Source organism: Anser brachyrhynchus (genome assembly GCF_964034855.1).
Source record: "Anser brachyrhynchus genome assembly, chromosome: 2".
Classification (NCBI taxonomy): domain Eukaryota; kingdom Metazoa; phylum Chordata; class Aves; order Anseriformes; family Anatidae; genus Anser; species Anser brachyrhynchus.
The window spans coordinates 28,057,379-28,075,717 of NC_137695.1; the positions used below are offsets into that span (position 1 = coordinate 28,057,379).

At 41.2% G+C, this 18,339-nt stretch overlaps 1 protein-coding gene across 7 annotated transcripts in view; it reads left to right on the top strand.

Annotated features, from left to right (window-relative positions):
- Positions 1-18,339, top strand: part of NXPH1 (neurexophilin 1) — a 182,331-nt gene that overhangs the window by 37,349 nt on the left and 126,643 nt on the right. The window lies entirely within an intron of this gene.

The following is an 18,339-nucleotide window of genomic DNA, read 5'->3' on the forward strand; positions in this document are numbered from 1 at the left end:
GCAGCTGCGCGGGTTTTCCGCGTGCGGTCCCGTTGGTTCCGTGGCGAATCTCCCCTGAGATTAGCCGGGGGAACGCGAGCAAACAGCGGCGCTCTCTCTCCTTTCGCTCCCACTTACTCCCCCCTTAAAAACCCCCAGGAGCGACCCCCGGCGGGCTGCCACTTCGCAGCCCTGCCTGCTGCGCCATCACCAGCCGAGCGCTCTGCGGAGCATCCTCCCCCCGGCGGAGGGCAAGGAAGGAGCCCCTTTTCCAGGAGCCACAAACACCCCGACACCCGCTCCGGGGATGCTCCGGCTGCGGCTGCGGGGCCGGCGGGGGCGGGGGGCGGCGCTGCCCGCTCCGCTCCTCTCCGCGACCCCCTGCGCTGCCGCGGCAGGGCCGCCTGGGGGCGCTGCGGGCCGCCGATCCCGGCCAGGGGGGGGGACCGAGGGGGGGGGATCGGGGGGGGCCAGACCCGACCGCCTGCGCGCTCCTCCCGCGGCCTCGCAGAGCCCAGTGCAGGGGGTCGCGGCCGGCCCGAGCCCTCCCTCGGTATCCCCCCCCGCCCCCCCCCCCCCCCCAAATTCCCTTTTTCCCTGCCAGCCCCGGCGGTTTTACTGGCGGGGGTGAGGGTGTGGGGGGAGAAAAGTGCGCGGCGAATAATCTATCAAAAAGCCGGAGCGAGATCGATACGTCGTGTTAAATTTTAAATGTGTTTGCTGGCAGTTAAACTGCTCCCGACTCATTACAACAACAGTGCTGGATTTATTCTAATGCGCCGCAGTCTGAACAACAAGCGCATTAATTCTCCTTTAATTGTAAACTGGGAGCATTTGAAAACCATTCAGTGTGCAAATTATGCTGATTCAATTACCGTTTAGTTACAGACTTCATTACCTGAATGCCTTTTTTTTTTTTTTTGTGTGTGTGTGTATGTGTGTGTGTGTTCCGAGTGCTTGGCGTTACAGAGAAAAGGAGACGATTTTTCTTTTTTTCAGTTTCCCTCGAAACAATGCGAATATGGTAAAAAAATAAAAAAAATCGGGAATAAAAGGCAGGCTAGGGGGAGGGGATGCGCTCTTCGGCTGGGCTGCGTCTTCTGCCAAAACGCTCGAGGGGGATCCAAAGGATTTCCCTGCCCAGCCCGTCTTCCTAAGTCGCTACTCGCACGTTTACGCCAGCCTCCCTCTCCCCATGCTCTGCATTTAGGGAGTGAATCCGAAAGTTTGCGCGGCGATGAACTGCTTATCAGCCGGGGAGCACGAAGTTTTGGTTAGGCTTCGGGCAGCGGAGGTGCAGCCCCCTGTGCCGCTCCGCCTGAGCATCGCTCGGGCAGCGCCAAGCAGGAATCGGATTTTCGGTACCCAGCCTGTTAGGAAGGGGAAATGAAACGACAACACCAACAGCTTCCCACTGAGTTTGTTAAAGGATCCTCCTTGAGGGAGGTTGATAACACAGAGGGAAAACATGTTTCCCCTCCGCCCTAGCCAGGCGCTGTGCAGAGAAAGTGAACACCCGCAGCCAGGCTGGGCTGCCTTCAAGTTCCCCATTCGCCGGCTTGCGATTCCTCTCCAACCAGCAAACCACTGCTCTTTTTTTTTTTTTTCTTTTTTTTTTTTTTTTTCCGTCTTCCACCATTAAACCTTTTCCTAATGAAATCTTGGAGGAAAAAAAAATAAAGTGCTTCTGCTTTTCTCCCCCCTTTTAATAGAGCCATATGCCACTCAGCCTTATTGCCTGAAATTTATAGAGGTCACGGCCGATTCAAACGAGCGAGAATTTTGCTGGGGTAGAGCTGGCTCGCCCTATTATGTTTATTGATAAGAACATTAGCTAGACATGCGAGACATGCGTGTTCTCCTTGTTTCGAGCTGTGCAGCATATCGCAAATGCTGCACTTGACTTACACTAGAAGTGCGTTTCCTTTGGCCTAAACGAATAACTTTGTATTTATTTGGTAGAATTAGGAGCCAACCTTTACAGGCTTGCAGGTATTTTGTTTCTTCAGGTTTAGGGAGCGGCAGAAAGTGTTCAAAATGGCATGCTCGGTCGTATTTACCCCGAATCTCCTCTGCTTTTCTTTCAGGAGCATCTTAGTCCTATTCTAACGAATAATGTTTTCTTAACTAACAGCGCTGTGTCGAGCTCAAAATTGTCATTAGGAAAGCACGTAGATATTAAGAAAGAAAAAGCTACCCGGAGATTGTAGACTTTTTATTTTATTTTTAAGGTTTCAGCTCTGTCCGTTTATAAGGACACCGGGGTTTTACACCATTCCCTTAATTGAAACCTTCCCGTTTAATTCCTGCCTAGTTGCGGGTGAATTTCCAGCCCGACACCACAGGACAATAAAACGCCAGGCACTTTCTTTTCATTTCTTTCTTCATTATTACTATTATTATTTTTTTTCCTGGGTAGAAGCAACATGCTGCAGAAGCACCTGCGAATCCTGCGACAAAGCTGCTGGCGAAGGCGGCACGGACCCTGACCACTTATATCTCGGGGGGCCAGATCAAGAACGGGCAAAAGGCCGGGGCAAATAAGCTAAGGGCAGGCAGACAAGGGGACCCGCTGGGCGGGCGGGGACCTGCGGGCTGGTGGCCGCAGCCCTGGCCCCGTCCTGCCCCCGGCAAGCCCCCGCCGGGCGGCAGCAGGATTTGTCCCCGGCGTGCCCACGGGCTCTGCCCCCTCCTGCTCCGGGGGGAGCTTCCCGCACGGTGCAAGCAAGGAGTAACTTGTTTTGCGGGTTTCACCCTGCTTTAATTGGGCTAGAGCTCACCGCCTGGGTGAACCTAAAACCAACCCGAGTTTTGCGCTGCGTGCTGCGAGGGCGAGCATCCCCCTCCTCGGCTTGCCGTGCTCTCCCAGCACAGAGTTTCTCCACCGGCGGGTTTGGAAATTAGGCTGTACAACAGCATTGGCTGGCAGGGATTTTTTCCTCCGTGCAGCGTTTAAGCGGAGCAGCAGCAAATCGCGGGGGGATTTCTCACCCCCCCCCCCCCCCTCCCGACAAGGGCTGCGAGGTAGTTCCGCGGGGGCGCAGCTCCGCGCGGCGCTTTGTCAGCCAACTGCGGCGCTCCCCGGCACGTTGGCTTACAGGGCGATGGCAAAGGGGCTTGGAAACAGTCTGCTGACCTCCTCCCCGAGCCGGGCGGGGGTTTTAAGGTCTGCTCCTCGCCGTTTGGAGGCCTCCTGACAGCCGAGAGGAGCGCTCCGGCAGAAATGTCCTGAATGACAGCGGCTTAAAATCGCGTGCATCAGCGGTGGCACACCTGATGCGGTGTTTGCTGAAGGGGTAAACAGGGGGTTAGTGACTCCAGAGTTTGTGTACATTTAATTTCGCTCCGTGTCGCACTGTTTGCGGTCATTTCACCCCTGTTAATGAAAGCTATGGAGAACGTGAAGAGTTATCCCGTGCCGGCGAAGATAAGTTGATTTTTTTTTTTTTTTTTAATTTTTAAAGGTAGTTGCTGATTGTGTCCTACTTTGATGTGGGAGGAAAGAAACCTCTATAGGCAGCGAAGATAAAAGAAAACAAAAAACAAAAGAGAGGGAAGGCATTGTCCTGTCATAATCACCACCCACAGTATTTTCTCAGAGGTATTTGGTGCTGAAAGCATTCGGTTGTTGTTTTTTGTTTTAAAAAATTTTCCAGCTAAGCGATTTCTTGCATTTCTTTCATTTTCACGTCCAAAGCGGGGAGGGGGGGAGAGCGCTTGGTGGAGAGGGAGAGAAGTGGCAGGGCTTTTTCTGCCAGAGACTTTACACAGTCTTGAGACGATCTGCTCCCCCTCTCTAAAGGAGTTTGAGACCCTTTCGCGGTGGTGTAGGGGAAATTGTTACCCTTTCGGAAGATGAAGCACAGGAATAATAAAGGGACTCGAATCACTTGCAACTGGTGAAAAAACTTACCTGTGCTCTATTTTTCTGTTAAGCGGAAGATAGCTCATTCTTTTGCGGGCTTTCTTCCTTCCTAACCATCAAGGACCGTGGTAGGAGTTTCTGAAGGGGGTTTCCCGCACTGATACATATATATATTTTCTGGTGCTTAGTACATACTATTTACACTTCTTAAATCTCTGAAGAAAGCCGCTTGGAATAGATTTCACTTTTTAGGGAGGCACCTGAGCACAGTCCAATATCCCTTTCCCTTTGAATAGCTACAACTTCCATGTCGGTACTTAGAGGTATCCATTTTAAGCTCTTTAATATTTCCCTGCATCCGTAAACCGCCATTTTAATTAACAAAAAGCCAATTTCCCAGTCGTCTTGGAAAGTGCGGTGAAGCAGGTTAAGAAACCAATTGCTCGGAATAGCCAGCACTTGGAGAAAATGAATGTGTGAGCCATCCTTCCCTCCCTAGGATTGGCTTCTGTTCTCCCGATTGGGCTTGGTGAAGTTATGCTGTGATTTATCAGATAGTTTAACTCCCAACTCGCTCTTCTTGTAAGTCAGCATTAAACCACCTCCTGGGTGCTTTGTAAATACAGCTTTAGCATTTTTTCATGCAGCAGATTGACATGTTGACGATTCTGCTTTAAGGAATGTGACAATAAAGTGAAAAACCAAAGGCTGGCAAGCACTTCATCAAGGATAAAAAGGTTCTGCTGTAAGGATGTCACTCAATTTATTGTGAAAGTCGAATGAATTACGTTTAATGAAAGTGCTCCCCAGATGAATATTACCAGCAATTTCCTGAGTTGGCTCTGTCAGATTGATATGAGGAAATGCCAACCCATATCAAAAAAGATCTCCAATCTCAATTACTATGCAAGCTTTCGAAGAGCTCCTTTTTATTGATATGATATATATTGGCGGGTTCTCAATGCAGTGGAAACTGCTCTCTGTTCAACAGGACAGCACTTTAACTAGTTTATTGTTTAACCCCACGGTTTTCTGGCTGTTGTTTAAACCTCCGAGAGTGCCCTTCCTTTGGAGGGGAAACGGCCTCTCATCCTCTGTGCCTTTCTGTGACCTAGAGAGGCCGAAGTTGTGTGTCTGGCAGAGAGCAGGAGCGATGCTCATTTCAGGAAGTTTGTTCAGCCTGGATGGACAAAGCCGAAGGTCAAGAGAAATAACTCGACTGAGACAATAGCGTTGGGTCCCCTCATTTCCAGTGTATTTCCAGGCGACAATCCACAGCACGGCAATATTTGTTACGACTAGATATCCCAATATTCCCGCCCTTTCTTCCTCATTCCTCTAGGGCTTCTTTGGGCTAATTAGAAATTCACTAAGCCCGCAAAGAGAGAGAGAGAGGCGCTTATGTCGCCTCATCTACATAAGAATTGATTTTTGTGAGAGGCTTTTCTCTTCTATTTTAACTACTATGACACCGGTCACTGCTCTGTAATACATTTTCTTTTCCCAGAATCCGTCTTGCTGGGCTTGTTTGCGATTAAAGGAGGAATTCAGTCCACTTTCTGCTACCACTTCCCACCTCTCTTTCGATTTTTAAACTGAAGTGGAGATAGAAAGGGACGGTTTTGAAGGACGATCGGGAGGTGCTCGGTACTCTGCAGGAGGCTGAGGACAAGAGCACTTTCGCACGTGGAGCTGCGCTGCCTGCACGGAACATGAAAGAGGAAGCAGAAAGAGCTTGTCCTCATCCCGGTCGCGTTAGTGCGTGTTCCCATTTCTCTGTTCGTTCCTGGATCCGCGTCCAGGAAAACTTTCTTCAGAGCACGAGTAGCCCGCGTGGTTGTTAGTATTTCTTTTTCTTCCCCCTTCTGTCGGAGTATTTGGAGCCAGGGAAATCTAGCGCAAGACCTGCGAGGAGAGCAGACCTGTACTTGCAGACGGACTGGGGCAAGGCTGACATTGCGGTGCCCCGCTCCGCGGCTGCCTCGCCTCTCCCAGCCGCCCCCCGGCCCCGATCCCCGGCCCGGCCTGGCCGTGCAGCCCCTCGGAGTGCTCCGGGCCGGCGGCGCCAGCACCACGGACAGCGCCCGGAGCCGCCCCTCCGCCTGCTCTGCGCGGCCGGGCCCTCGGTGACTGCTCTACACGGACCAAACTCCTCTTCCACCGATCAAACTCCTCTTTCACCGACCAAAATCCTCTTTCACCGACCAAACTCCTCTTTCACGGACCAAACTTCTCTTTTTCACCGACACCTTGTCCCGGACTAGTCAATATTTTGGGCCAGTACTGTGCAGACCTTACCCAAAACTTGCACCGGACTTGGGGTTTTGCTGCCTGCATCGGCTTTCCTGGGGGAAGAAGTAGATGGGCTGCCAAGCAGATTGATATATTAGCTGTTGCTGTGGTCTGGCTTTCTTTTAGTGGTGAAGTAGCCTCTTAGCTTTCTGTGGATAAACTGGCTAGAGGAGCAATACGTGAGTGGGGAGGGAAGCAGGCATGGGTTCTTGGATTTAATTATCTAAGGTTCCCAGCAGGATGCCTCTGGGGATCAGGAAGGTTGCTCTGGCATGCTTGGGTTTGTCTTGTACCATCCCAGGGCCACTGCATCCTCTACTTCTTGGGAGAGATCAGGGACATCTGAGAGCATCAGAATCAAAATGGACTGTGGGACACAACTAACACTGAGGCATGAGAGCAAGGAATGATTAATTAATAAATTAATAGTGACGGTTCCCATCTCCTGTGTTATAGTGGGAAAGAGTCATAAGTAATCAAGTGTTGATGTCATTTTGAGGGTGGTGGTGCTCTGGGACACCTGTGAGGGCAGACAGATCTGGCTCACCCCACTTGCTTGTGGCCTGGCAGCCAGAGCTTAGGGTATCTCCCAGCTCCCTCCTTGCTTTCAAGAGGAGATAATCCTCAAGTAAGATCCTCCACCCCTGTAAATCCCCACTTGCTGTTGACAGAGCTGTCCTCTAGAGGTCTGCTGCCTGAAAAGCACTTGTCAGTGAAACACCAGCCATTGACAAGGAAGGTGTAAGTGGATGACTGGTGGAGAGCCCTTCGATAACGGAATGCGATGGGAATTGACTGGGCTGAGAGGAAAAACAACCTACAATCCCCACCAACCCTGCAGACAAAACCATAGGCCATTTATTCCTGATCCATATTTTCTCATGAATATCAGTAGTGATTGTGGTGCTTTTGCTTGATGTGACCATTTTCCAGTCCCTTTTGATTACACCATGTCCCCATGCATGGTGCCTGGAAACTGTATTGTCTGCTTCAGAGATATTGCTTTTATCTTCCAAACGCCACCCTCATTAATGTCAGCGTCTCGCAGTCCAGCTAGTGACAAATGTCTCAGCAACGTTCATCTGCTTTTCACACTGCATTCATCTCTCTAGGTGCCCTGCCTCTTTCTCTCCAAGGGGTAGTTCAGTAGTATTTTCTTTCTTGCCCCTTTGTCTGCTGTAAAATGATTTGTCTGCTGGTTGGTCTCTGTCCTGTCTGTTCATGTGCTGGTTTTGCCAGTGTCCTCTGGGGTATCACTTCTGTTAGCTGTTTTGTCACTTAGATGACAGGTTGACCAGTGCACGGGAAGATTACCTGCTCTTCCCACATCTGCAGATGGCATAAACGGGAGAAATATAAAGCTTTTTTGCTTTCTGGGTGACTACCAAATGATAACAATACTAGTGCCCTATTTTCCTTAAATCTCACAGACTCATTTATTGCAAACGTATCTAAGGAATGAAGAGCCTGGCTGTCTCTTTTTACGTGCATCCCAGTTGTTTCTCTTTGTGTGCTTATTTGATCACTCTGCTTTTTGCTGTACTTTTGAGAAACTTATAAGTAAATTATACTATGCTTTTTCTTTGTATATTTCCTTAAATTTTCATTGCTGGGAAAAGATGTGTAGGATCGTCAGACTTATTTTAGCAGTAGAGCTGACAGCCAAAATAATATTAGCAAAGAAGTGATCTAGTAACCTCCATTCTTGGAACAATTTATGTAATAAATTAGGAAGAGAAGTAAACAGATACTTAAAATCTAAGCAATGCAGCTTATTTGGTTGAAAACCAGAAGATGTTACTTGCCTTCCTAGTTAAAACGTCTGATGCTTTAATCCAGAAATCACTGAACACAGTAGTGATTTCAGACAATTCCAGTAGTTTTAGATCTGGTCCCATGAGTATAGGGATTCTCCCCCACGCTGCATGCCTATGTCAGAAATTACATAAGTAACATTACAAATATTTAGTGACTGTCATGTCTTATGGGAACTAACCTCCCCACAACATGAGCCCTGTATTACGTGGGAAAGAATTTTCTGTTGGAACAGTGTTTTCTGTATTTATCTTAGAGACGCATGAGCCACAGGATAAAAAGAAAGGGGGGGGGGGGGAGGAACAAAAAAAACCAAAGCAACACACTAGCAACATGCTGAGAACACTTGAGAAACAAAGGCTACTATAGAGCTGATTGTATGGCTTTATCCGTCAGTATTATACAGGATAACATTCCTATGTAAATCAATGTTTTACTAGTATGAGGACTACGGATTCTGTACTGTAATTTCTATGACTGAGGATTGCTTGTCATTATTCAGATGTCCCTTCAAATTTAAAGTGTCATTGGCGGCTCTTCAAAAATTTTAACTAATGGAATTTCTGTTATGGATAGTTCAGACCACCTGTACCAGAGTATTTATCAGAACACTCATTTTTATAAGCCATTGTTGACTGAACTTTCGAAAAATAATTCTTCTTGCTAAGCTATTTTGTCAAGAAATGTTATTGTAGGCCTTCAGGTATATAAAACTACTTATGAAAAAGCAGTCCATTAATTTTATATATTTACAATCTCATCCATAGCATTTGAGACCTTTCAAAAGAAGGCATGGTCTTAAAATAAGAATAATATTAAAGCCATGCCCTCACAGTTGTTGCACAGTCAATTGCAATATTGTAAAATATTGGTCTGTATAAAATCACAATGTTACTCTGCAATTCAACTCTAATTTAGAGTAACTTCTGTTGTCACTTGCTGCAGCTACTCTGTATTGCATACAGAGTGTTTTTTTAATATTTGCATTGGGAATGCTTTTGCACATTGAGATGATTTTTTTTTTTTTTAAAGTAATACTGCTAGGTAAAACATAGCAATAATATTGTAGCTTTATGGATGACAATTGCTCAGTGCACAGATCTTTAAAGAGCGGGGCAATAAGCAGGAATACAAATACAGAAATGTGACATAAAAGATGTGCATAATAAATAGTGCATCAAAACCTTGAGCATTAAAAAAGATAAGTTCCATTCTGCTGCCTTAATTTGTGATATATATTACCTTTACAAGATCCACAATTTTATTTTCCTACTTATTTCTTTTCTCTGCTGCCACAAACAATCCCATTTTCTTCACTGGCCTGCTTGCAGTAGATGGTAGAGTGGTACATACTGCAAACAGAAGTGCAAGAGTACGACCCTTTAGTAACACTACCTACAAATATAAAAAATTTATAAAGATTTATAAAAATCTGGGATTTTGAGTACAAAGGATATCTTTAACTTTATGAAGCCACTTCGCTGTGTGATTATTTGGAGTGAGTAAGGAACAAGATTATCTAGCTTTTGATAAAAAAGTGCTGCGTATGAATTACCTGCTGTATTTTCAGCTTCTTTATAGTGAATCAAATGGTGGTACTCTTCTCTTGCTGTGTACCTGGTTCCTCTGTGAGAAGCTCTGCTGCCTCAACTAGCACTAGTTACTGGAATAACATGCTGTTCCACAGAATTGTAAAGGTATCAGAATGTAGCTTGTACTTGCATCTTTAATGCACATATTTGCTAGCTAGGAGCAGTGTGTGAGTCTTGGAAAAGTTATTGGGTGGGTTAACAGATTGTAATGATATGGTTCAGTCTTTCTGTGTAATGCAATCCAAATGAATATGGAAATGTGTGACTAAGTGGATTAGAGGAGGTAGGACTGCTTCTGCACAATTTATGGGATGTTCTGAGATTGTGGGGTCACACCAGACACTTTGAGGTAGATGCCAGTGGTTTGTGACTATGTTTTAGAAGCAAAACACAAGCTTAACTGAAAACAGGAGACTCGCTCGTGTTTCAGTGTTTTAATGAATGGGGATCATAAGAAATTGAATGCAGTATGGATTTTGCATTTCTGCTTTTAGGTTCCAAAATTTTCTTTTGCCATGCCAGAAAAGATCATGCAGCAACATCTTTGTGAATCTCACAGAGTAATAATTTTGCTGAGAACTTGCTGAATTTATGTCTAGGCTACTTAGGATTTATAAAAGAATTGTTCTTACAAAAAAGCGTTATACTACCTATCATCCCTTATCATAAACGTATCTCCTTTATTATTTTTTCACAATAATTATTGGATGATAAGTAATTTGATAGTAACAATTATCCAATTGTTATTGAACAATATATTTTTTCTGCTTAATTCTGAATTTTTGAAACCATGAGCTGACTGATTCTGACTGTTAATTCAACTTCTTATAAATAGTCTGCAAAACGTCTTTATCTTTGAAATGAAACCCAAAGTAGGCTTTTCGAATACATTATTTGTTTATATTTCTTTGGTGAATGTATTTTTGGAGTGTTCAAACACCAACACTTACTGTTTTCTAAAATTACAAAGATATGCAAATGGTGACTATCTGAGGAAGCCATGTGTGGCCTGTATGGAGTATTCTATCTGTGATCTAGATTTGAAGTCTAACTGCTATCGATGTATGCTTTTCTTTGCAGACCACTGAAGATTTTTTTCTTTTCAAAAAAATATATGTACTTTAAAGATGACCATGTAAGACATATATATATATGTGTGTGTGTATATATATATATATATATATATATAAAATTACTCATTTATTTTTCCACAAAAATATTGCATGTTGATTGCTCACACCATTCAGACTCATGAGAACTTTGCCATTGACTTCTCTGGTCAAAAAATGATGTTCTTAGCTTGATTTCCATTTTTTTAAGGTGCTTGGGAACAATATTTCGTTACATTTTAGCTTGTGTTGTTTTATGTGCAGTGGCTTTTCATAGCTAGCACAGAAGAAAGAAATGAACATTTTTAATAAATGTAGAAGAGCATGTATGTAGAGCTAAATATATAAGTATTTCAGATGTGAGATGTAAGTATTTCATTAGTGGTATTCATTGTCTTTGGTGTGAGCAAATTTCCTGTGAAGTCAAAAAGAGCTGAGTGGGTTCTATATTCTTTCATTTCTAACATTGTTTCTGTCATTGTGGTGTGCTTTAGTAAATTTACCAAGAAGAATGATGTCCTGTCTTTGGTCTGCCACGAGACCCCTCCTTTAAATCCAGGTCCTTTTGTTCTCCATCAGAACGGCTCAATAGCTACGGTACTCCTTCACCTAGAGTAATGACTATGTGATTTGTACGTAAACCTTTATGTTTTGTTTTAGCCAAGTATCACAGTATTAGTGATCTATGTCTGGCAAAAAAAAAAAGGGGAAAAAAATAAAAATCTGTGCTGCCAGCTGTTGTGGGTGGATGATTTGCTTTAGCTCAACAGGTGGAGCTGTGACTTCGCTAGCCTGTTGATTCAGGCTAAAATTCATCTAGCTGGACATGTCCCTGACTCAATTTTGCTCATATATTTTTATGTGCCCTAAAGTAGCACCTACATTTCAATTGTTCATGAAAAGTTTTAAACTTCCTGGGCTTTAAAACACTTCAGATAATATCACGCAAATACTCATGTATTTGTCAGGAAAAGTTGTTTGTTGGTGGGAATGTGATGGCTCTAAGGGGCCATTATGAAAGTTTAGTTTTTACTCCAACTCTGTACACTACAGGGGATGTTAGACTAAGACAGCCACTTAGAGCTCTTTGAGTATTGCATGATTGATTTAAGATTAATCCATGAATTCTAGGAATTTTTAGGAATTTCAGTAAATACAGCTATGCTCTGCCTTTTTGTTTTCATCTCAAAAGGCTTTAGAAATATTTTGAATATTTCTCTCTTCTGCCTATTTAGAAAAGTCTAGTTACTGTGGATTTATGCTAATAAATTATTAAGTAAAAAACCTCATTGCTTGTACATCTCATAATTCTGGTTTCCTAGAGATCTGCTTGCATAACCTATGGGCTATGGTCCATGCTGTCCTTTTTTTAATGTTTTAACTGCAGCTAACCATGTGGTGGCTGAAGTAATGCATGAAGGATCCTTCTGTGTTGGAAAACAGAGAAAAACAGGAATATAGCTTGGCATTTGAGGGATAATAGCATGAGTATTCAGCTATAGAAGCTTTTGATCTTCAGAACCTTTTAATTTTCTTATATTTTCATTCTCTACATTTTTTCAATGTATATCTGTGTAAATATATATATATATATTTTTCTGATGAATGCTTATGTGAGGATTGCTTCTGTATAGATTCATGCATCTCTTGGTAGGTCAGAGCTTCAAGCATAATTCTAGATGTTCAGCAGTTGTATCAGAATTGTTCCTGATATTGCACTTACAGTGGCAAAGTCAAGTAGGGAACAAAGGCAATGCTATCTGAAGACTTCAAGTCATGCCATGTCCTGTTTAAAATAATAAGAAAAAAATCATTGTGATTAGATGAAACAAACAGCTCCCAAACAAACTCCTGCATAAAATATGCTGAAAACATTCACTGAATACTCATGAATAAAAAAAGCAGAAATCAAAATGGGAGAGGTTATTTCATGAACAGAAATGTAGGGTCAATTAATCAAATAAATTGTTTGCCATTAATGTGGCCAGCTACAGTCAGATTCCAATAAATATGTCCAGTGGGAATGGAAAATTTTCCCACGTGAAATTGCATTGATAAATTTATTCTAACTTCCAATGTCTTCTGAGTCTATATTTAGGAAAAAAAAAGCTGTCATAAAGACAGCCTAACAGAAAACAACCTCAACTATCTTTTTAATTGAGATCTTTCTCTTTGACAACAGAAAAAATTTGGGGGTTATTTAAGGATGTTAAATGTATCACTACTTAAAAGTCCTAGTAGGAATGCCAACACAAAAGTGACTTCTAGCAGTTAAACTCGAGGTTATGCTTTTTTTACCCCTGTTTTCATGTAAAAACAAGTAAACAAGTATCAAGTAAACATGATATGGGAACTACTATTTTTGAAAAAAATCACATGGTTCGACCTCTTTAATACTTAAGGAAAGTTTACTATGGCAACCTCTATTTTATATATATATATATTTTTTTTTGCTAGACGGTTTGTTTGGAACTGTAGGGAATGTGTGTTATTAACTCTCATAAAGATGAGCAGGGCGTTCATCTTCAATGAAAGCCTGTTGGTTCTAAAATTTGAATCAGTCACTGAAGTTGCATAGAAATGAGTACAGTAATCAAATGGCAATCCTAGCTCAAATTCTTGCTGAGAATTCAAAATAAAATCTCAGAGAAATCAACAGAAACTAAATAAAGACTCATTCGGTCCCAATTGTTGATCTTTTACAGGTTCGGCTCCTTCGATGCCTATTTCTGTCTGTCATTTTCCTATAAACCTTGGCCTCTGTTGTATTCTTGGCTATTTAAGAATTGTTTACACAGCTTCTAGAATCAATAGTGACCGAGCCAGTGTTACACACAAACCTAAGACAGACTTCAGTCACAGGCTTCGGTCAAAGCTGAATTCTTCATCTAGTTTTTGTTTTTGCTCATGCAGTATTACTGCCATTGAGCACAGTAATGAAACAATGTAAATGTTTGTGAAAGAAGTGGTTGAACCAGAAAGTTGAGGTTACATTTTCTTGCCTACTCTATCCATGGGCATATTAGTAACAGTAAAATAAGGTGGCTAACTATAGGAGCAGTGCATGCCTAGGAAATATCAGAAAGTGTTGAAGTTAATTCCTCACCTTCCTTTGGTGGCTTAGCTTGGCCTGCATTGTGGCTTCTGTAAATCATGCTTTCAGAAAATATCCATCAGTGTTATGTGGGTACCTAATTCCAGGTTAGGGACATGTTATTTCCTGAGACGGAGAAGTGTGAGCACTTAATTGTGGTGATTATAGGCACCTTCTGGGTCTAACTTGAAGAATCTGTGAAAACTGCTAATACTAAGCTTAAGCAGTCATGTACTTTCCTGTTTTTTATCTGTTTGACTTCTTTTATCTTCATAACTACATCTAAGTCCAATTTTTGTTCTTAAACTTTAATAAACCTCTGCAAGTCTGTCATGGCACAGCTAATGACTTACTTCCAGAAGGCTGTTAAATGCCTTCAGGATCTCAGGCACATGATTTTTTCCCCAAAAGCAATATTCAAGGTCAGTTGTGGGTGTATATTGTTACCTTGAAACAAGCTAACAATTTGTCAGGTACTTCCATCCCTCTCTCCCTGTCCTTTTAAAACAAACAAACAAACAAACAAAAACTTATAATTGGCTTTGTTTAATGATTTGTAGCAGAACTATGTCTATTACTTCCCATAAAAAATCTATCTTCTAAATACTACATGCTCTTTCTGTCTAGCCTCCTCCTCAGTGCTTCACTGGCAGGAACCCTCAGTAAGAGGACTTGAGAACAAGGCTCCAGCATCTCATTTCATCGGCACACGACACCAGGAATGAGGATTGCAGGGATGTTGTTGCTCTGTGTATCTAATTCTGTGGGCTTGAGAAAACACACTATTTTGTGGAGCTGGAACATGTATAGGCTATCCCACACAAATAGCTCTGAGGGTGGAAGCATGTAAAGAATACTCGTGATTTTAGCTCTAAAATCTGGGAAGGCTCTGAAAAATAATAGCTTGGACTTGAGATTTAAAAAAACAAAACAAAACCACCACCAACAAACTAGACTGACTTTGAATGGGCATTTCAGGAACTGTAAAAATTATATGCCTGACAAAAAGGCCATGCACTACCACACGTCAAAAATTTTCCATTCTTTATAAAGGCATCATTAGGACTTCTAAAAGAAGAACTGTTTTGTCAAAGCAAGGTATATTTTTCCTGTAATCTTGTTCTCTAAACCATTTTTGTAAAACTTTCCACAAAGACTTAACAAATATTGAGGCAGATACCTTGCAGTGAAAATTTTACTTCAAATGGTTAAAGTTCAGCAAACTTATAAGCAATTGAAAAAAAGGTCTTATGGGAAGTTTCAGGTAAACTTAATCATAACCATTGCCACCAGAAGCACCTATAATTTATAGACACATGTACCTTCCTAGACACTGTGTGACAGTATTCTCTAAAATGGTGTTATCCTATAAATACCTTTTGCTTTAAAAAAAAACAGCAAAAAACCACACACAATATTTTACTTTGGAGAAACTTGAAGTGTTAAATAGAATGGTTGGAAGAATCCAGTTATTATTTATGTTTTTTTTATAACAGTGCTGACTGTGTAGTGGTTACAGACCAGACTTTTAGTAATATCTTTTCATCATGAACTGCTTAGAAAGAGCAAAGGTAATGCGGGGTATGGAATGGAATGGATTTTTTTTTTTTAAATTAAAAGTGGTTAAAAGTGGTGGCTAGACACATTTGGTAAACACAGAATGAAAAAAGCTGTTCTTTAAATACTTAAATATGCAGATTGTATCAAATTATATATAGGTTTCATTATTTTCTAAATGTACTGTTGTAGAGGTACAGACATCATAGTGCTGTTGGTCCAGAAGATAATTTCTTTTAGAATAAGGTGTTTTCACCCTGCCACCGATGGGTAGACCTTTTTAATCTGTACAACTGAAACATGTAGCTTGTCGTAGCAGCTCCAAACATAATTAGTGATCAGTCTGCAGAAGCAGTTAAAGGACGAAAGAAGCAGTCTCTTATTTTAAAATACAGAGTTAACACAGAGGTTTTTTTTTTTTTTTTTTTTTTTTTTTTCAACTGATAAATGAAAATAGATCAACAGTGCTACCAGTTCTGAATGAAATATACTGGTAGCACAACTGAGAAAGTCTTGCTTCATTTTAGGCTATATGTGACCTTGGGAGAGTTTAGTTATGCCTTGGGACAAAAAAATTTAATGTTTCATTTTGTAGCAGTACCATCTTTCACCTTTATGTGGATTTAAAAATGTAAATAAAATTGCTTTCTGTCAATGGCATATGTGAAGGTCACAGTCATATTCACCACAAGAATTCAAACTGCCATTTGACCCATCATTGGTTCAGCAGATAACAATGTGTTCTATTCACTTCCAGTAATCTAATTTTGTAAGCATTTTATAGCCCAATATTTTATACCTAGTTGCTAAAAAGTAAGAAGTAAACCTTTAAGCACTTTGTGGGAGATTTATTTACAGAATAACTGTGTATCAAACACAGAAGTTTTTAAAAATGTCGAAACATCTTGTATTACAGTCTTAGTTGCAAAGTGGAGAGACTAAATACTAGAAAACAGGAGTAATGACTAGCAAAAGAGTTCAAGGGTTCTCTCTTGGCTTTAATTTTAACTTTTATGTGCTTATCTCACACAATTCTTTCACAGATCATCCTTGTAACATATTTGGCATAAGTAAGAAAACAAGCAAGAGCCACTGTGCCTGCTGCTGGTGTAGGAAATGGATAAAAACAGTTTGAATTTAAATGATATAGTTTTTTTTTTTTTTTTAAATCATAAAACCTGGGAATATGTGTGACGTTTGTTTACCACAAATCAGACTACCCAGGTGCCTGCAGATTTCTCTCTGGGTATCTGGAATATTTGTTGGCCAGAACTTCAGCAGGTATTAAGTCCGTATGTTTCCCTTGATCTGGCCATATGTGACTGTCCATACCTTCTGCTGTTGTTTCCTCTATTGGCTAGCAGATCTGTTGTTCTGAAAGCGAAGTTGTCATGCTTTAAGATGGAAACAAACTATTAAATGTGAAATGCTAATATGAACTTTCCTACACATGACTGATTCTACACTTGTTCAATATAGAGAATAGTTGTTCCTTCCATTGGAGTACAAACAATATTCTTATACTTTTTGCTACTGCATTATTTACATCTTCATTAGACACATTTGATATTGGCCATAGGTAGAATCAAGACACCAGATTATATGAACAGTTTTGGCTTTTTTTTTTTTTTTCTGTAATAAACGGAATGCATTGAATACATATTACCATGAGATTACTTCCACCTAGTTGAAAGCTGGTGATGTCTAACCACTATTAGATACAAGGATGTTTTACTATGATGCAATTATGATCAAAACCACTTCCAACACTCATGCTTGGATACATATGGGTCTATAACACGATCTGACTTCTAGTATTAAGTGAAGACATTAAGAAGTAAATGAAAATATTTTTGTAAAAACAAAAATATTCTTAAGTTTTCTGTGGCAGCATTTAATATAATTTCTAATATTACAAACAGAAAGAGTTGTGACTATGCGTGGTAGTGGGGAACAGCATCTCATAAACTAGAAATTTCTGCAAAGGGTTACTATAGAGAACACGGTTATTGCTCTTGCTTAGAGCACAACTGCATAGCCATATGTAGACAACTATATGCTTGGTTAGTGTATCTTTTGAGGTGGTGGGACATGAAGCATCCCTAATTCTGAGCATATGTAGTTGAATTTGGAATGTCAGTATTTGAGCTAAGAAGTCTTGTCTCTTAAATGGATGATTAGTATGATTGAAGCTCTGCACAAATGTAAATGGTTCTAGCTTGGAGTGTGCTTTTTTTTTTTTTTTAACCACTTTTTCTGATCCTTGCTTACAGAAGTATTTCTAAGTACAATAAGAGATATGAGGTCAACATTTATTTGTAGATTTCACAGTAAGTCTCAGCTTGAAGGAAAATATGAAGCAAGCCTATGAGTCTAAAAGAAACAGTTCATGTGTTTATTAACCAAGAGGAAATATTTTTTTTCAGAATGGATACATTTAAAATGAGTCTCCTGTTAAGGTCAATGAAATCTAAGAATATGTGCTGACTATAACCAAGATTACTACATGGTTACGAGAAGTAAAGCTTGTTTTTATTTATTTATATTTTTGTCTCTTTGTCAGCCCTTCTGAAAAAAGTACAAGAAGAGCCTCAAGAGTTATAAACTGTATTCCCAATATATTATAAAATGCAAAAAAATGTGAATAGAAAAGAATAGTAGTTGTCTATGCTATGCATAGTCTGATCTAAACCTCATTACTTGAAATATCCGGGCATTTTCCCTGTTGCCATCAGACAAGTTTAGGAAAGTCTTTCATTCAAAGATTTCGGAGCTTTTTAAAAAATAAAAACAAAATGACCAGCAGCACCAAAACAAACAAGCAACCCCCCCCACTAAAACCCATAAATCCAGATATTATGTAGTAAAAGGTGCTACCTATTTTGGGCACCTCTGATTTTAGATTTAACTCCAAACACTTGCATTGCTTGTCTGACTTACTACAAGAGAATTGGTAGCAAAATTGGAGATAGAGAGAAGTTCTCTGCTAATCAGACTTTAGCCACAGGCACTCAACATAAGCAGTAATGTTGGATG